Raw genomic sequence first — 4,333 nt, 5'->3', positions numbered from 1 at the left:
TTGTTGGTATTTTTTAATAATATGAATATTACAATGCTATACAGATTTTATATCTTACTCGGACTCGAACATTGCTTTTCTATGACTTTAGTCACACCACATCCGTTGCTAAATAGCTGTGTAGACTATAGCAAGTTCATGTCCACGTCAATCTCTCCGTATATTTAATCGATTAAAAAAACACATTAAAACTTGATCTGATAAACTTGAAAACTAAAGTAAACATAAATTCACATCAAGGACATGTAATATAAAAGTAATAAAAATTTTATGCCTCCTGTGAGGTTTGAACTCACGACCCCTGGTTTACGAGACCAGTGCTCTGCCACTGAGCTAAAGAGGCGGACGAGCTTGCTCGACCGAAAATACGAAGTTTCAACTACATTATCTATTCTACGCTGGTGTATGTGTGAAATATTAGTTCAAAAGTGATCATATCTAATTACAAACATCTTACATACATGGGGAAAATTAATATTTCGTACATTATATAAACTTGGTTGTAATAACAATGATTCGCACTTCTTCGAACCCGTTTTTGTTTCCAACATCATCAAAGTCTTGTTAATTTGACTTTCCCGTTTCGGAGTCTTATATTTATATATAAGTAGCTATATAATTGATAATATATACATTAGGATTCCTTAACTTGGGGTCTGTGAACTTATAACATCCCCTTGCAATGCAAGTCAAGGAACATTCGATTTCATTTTAACTAGTAGGTACTTTTTTACGATTTTTCAGCATTTGTAACCATAAAAATAAATTGGGCGCTCAGCATAAAATGTTCTTGCAACAAAATAAATGCGTTCTCACAATGCTTCACAACTCAAGAAAAGCAGTAATCAGTGGCGGTTTTAGTGAATGGTTGGGATGGGACAAAGCTCATTATTAAACAGTGCGAAATTAACTTATTTTATTTCGTTGTTAACAATATTGATCTCCTTGAAATGAGAAAGCGAAAACGAAAACCATGCTCAAATTAACCCTTACGCTATCTTCTTGACTATTTCGCTCATGTGACCAATTCACCAATGGAGTGTTACGAATTCGTTAAATTTCAACCAACTTAAGGATGTTAATTATGAAGATAGAGACGAATGGCGAATGGGTGTGAGGAGATGACATCAGTCGTAAATATCTCAGAAGAATAATTTTAGGATTATTTGTGTTTCTTTTAAAAACAGGAATGTCATTCGTAGAGTGATAAAAGAAACGAATTATTATGAAAAGTGTAAAACGTATAATGAGGCAGTAGATATGTGTCAACTTCATACTAATTTTATTAAATTATTAGTGGTTTCGTTCTTTTAAATTTATGGCAACGATATTTTTATTCCTAATTTTTTTTTCTCCTTTCTTCTCTCCTATACGTATTCTCTCAAACTTCGAAGGTTTATCAGCGGAGCTTTATGCACATGTGTTGAAAATCGGAGGACCCTATTGCCGATTCCGTAACGAGGCTCTAAAGCCTTGGTTTTTCTGAACCGACGCGACGCATGCTAGATGCGAGGTGCGAGGCCCGCCTCGCACAAATGCGGTATACAGGAGAGAAAGTGAGTGATTTCTATAACTGCGAGGCGCGCAGACCTCGCATCTCGCAGTTATAGAAACCACTCATTATCTCTCCTGTAGTCCGATTTGTGTGAGGCGGGCCTCGCACCTCGCATGCGTCGGTTCAGAAAAACCAAGGCTTTACCATCTTGCTCAAGGTTGATTTTAATTTTTCCTCGTCTCCTCACTTCTCCCCTCTTATCTGTCTTCTCCTCTCACCTTTTCACCAGTTCCATAATATCTTCTGCAGTTCTCTCTTTCTTACATATGTTTTTCATTCCCTTTTGTTTTGTTAGACGTTTTACTATAGATAAACGTTTTTTTTTTTCCTCTGAAGTAATTGCAATTATTTAAATATTTAGTGGGCCTCTTGTGACGAGATATCAACACGATGTCGGATCTCTAAACCAGACATGTCAAAGATGAACTTCGCCCCTCAGAGAGATTTAGAAATTGTACAAATTAATTATATTAATCGAGCAATCCTTGTCTATTTGTAAATGTTCTCTTGAAAACAGGCGTAAGAATTTTTATTTTAGTAGGTTATTTTAGGACGCTTTATCAACATCTTAGGCTATTTAGCGTCTGAATGAGCTGAAGGTGATAATGCCGGTGAAATGAGTCCGGGATCCAGCACCGAAAGCTACCCAGCATTTGCACATATTGGCTTGAGGAAAACCCCGGAAAAAACCTCAACCAGGTAACTTGCCCCGACCGGGAATCGAACCCGGGCCACCTGGTTTCGCGGCCAGACGCGCTAACCGTTACTCCACAGGTGGACAGGCCTAAGAATTTTGATGAGTCCACCGCTGAGCAGTAACGCTTAGCATGCCTGACGTGAAACGAGCGGGTCTGGGTTCAAATCCTGGTTGGGACAAGTTACCTGGTTGAGGTTTTTTCCAGAGTTTTCCCTCAACCCATTAAGAGCAAACTTTCGGCGCTAGACCCCGGACTCATTTCGCTGACATTATATCCCTTCATCTCATTTAGACACTAGATAACCACAGCACTGGATAAAGCGTCATAAAATAACCAATTTTTTATGAAATGGCTTTAATCTATCGTTTCAGGGTGCAACAAAGCGATTTACCTAGACCTCAGCTTTGGGGAAACTCATTTAGGGGTTAAATAGTTAACAAGATTTAGGAGATAATGGATGGATCATATGGTAACGCAGAATTCCTGCACGGAAATATCATACGTACTTCGGTACATCATAATAATATAATAATAGTATCAGATTTAGGAGGTTAAATAACCAGATTGATTTCTATGAATTAATAAATCTACTAATAATAATGAAAGAAATTAAAGGAGCACATTTAGAACTCAAACAAAAAGCAATTTACGAAACACTTATACGTGAATGAATTCATATTTAACTCTTCGAATGAGTCCTTTTGAATTACCTACGGAACTCGACTATAAAGAAAGAAAGAAAGAAAGAAAGAAAGAAAGAAAGAAAGAAAGAAAGAAAGAAAGAAAGAAAGAAAGAAAGAAAGAAAGAAAGCAGTTCAGTTGGACCGACAACACGGACAACTTCAAAAATGAATGGCTACAGAGAATAAGGTTCTCTGCTTCATTCTAATCTTGATGATTTTGACTTACGTAGTTATTAACAGTTTTCGAAATAACATAACATGTAAAAAAAAATTATGTCAGTCTTCCTTTACCGATAGATGATCGGTTTTTCAGGTGTGTAGGTACTGTATAATTTATCATTATCATCAGGGTGCGAATTAACGGGGGGGGGGGAATTTCCCTCCCCTGTTGGAAAGTTATCGCCTCTCATAAATTCAAATTAACATCTCTGCCAGGGATAACTTCTATCCTCCCTTCACAAAATATAATTGTTTTAATACGAGTATACTTTATGAAGTACAGTATAAAGTAAGCAAAGAAAATAATATTCCTGCCACCCCAACGATATTCTCAACACACAACTCAACTTCAAGACACATACACTCTTTGACTATACACTACGAACGCACCCACACAGGAAACAAGAGGCGCCAAGACCAACAACGACCAGTACCGAAGATGACCGAAAATAGGTCGAAACATGTTAACAAGATACATTAATATTTAACACAAGAAAGTTCTTATCATACATATTCCGAAGTAATACAGTGTTAAAAGCTATGTAATCAAGATGTATAGAAAAATAATATTGATGTATTACCATCACCAGCAAGCTGACAACAATCAATAACTTAGGAATTACACATCTTATCTTAAGCCTGCTCATGGATATAATTATTATTATAATCAAGATGCAAGACAAGCAACTCAATGCGACTGAGTATTGAATGAGGATAATAATAATTTTATGTATGGTATTCTATATCTAGGATTCTATCCCACCCTCATCAGAAATCTTAATTCGCGCCCTGATTATCATGTGTTGTATGTTTTATATATGTTCCGATAAGAATAAAGTTTCGTTTCAAAGTTATTACTATAAGTTTAATGCACAAAAAACCTTGGAAAATACCATAGCAAAATATAACTATTTGTATGTCCTCCCTTTACCGACCAATGCAATGGTCGGTTTTCCAAGTACTTAGTGATACATTGTGTACAAAAACAGACTTGAATAATTTCGAGGGAAAAATTGTTCCGGGGCCGGGTATCGAACCCGGGACCTTTGGTTAAACGTACCAACGCTCTCCCACTGAGCTACCCGGGAACTCTACCCGACACCGATCCAATTTTTCCCTCTATATCCACAGACCTCAAAGTGGGCTGACAACCGTCAAGCAACCAACATTTGAGTGCA

At 37.0% G+C, this 4,333-nt stretch overlaps 1 non-coding gene across 1 annotated transcript; it reads right to left on the bottom strand.

The window, feature by feature from the left end:
• Nucleotides 1–271: 271 nt before the first annotated feature.
• Nucleotides 272–343, bottom strand: TRNAT-CGU (transfer RNA threonine (anticodon CGU)). Its single transcript has one exon. It is a non-coding gene; the product is annotated as a tRNA-Thr (tRNA).
• Between the last annotated feature and the right edge of the window lie 3,990 nt (nucleotides 344–4,333).

The sequence above is a fragment of the Periplaneta americana genome, chromosome 12 (assembly GCF_040183065.1).
Source record: "Periplaneta americana isolate PAMFEO1 chromosome 12, P.americana_PAMFEO1_priV1, whole genome shotgun sequence".
In the NCBI taxonomy this organism is placed as follows: domain Eukaryota; kingdom Metazoa; phylum Arthropoda; class Insecta; order Blattodea; family Blattidae; genus Periplaneta; species Periplaneta americana.
This window is presented reverse-complemented; position numbering and strand designations above follow the sequence as displayed.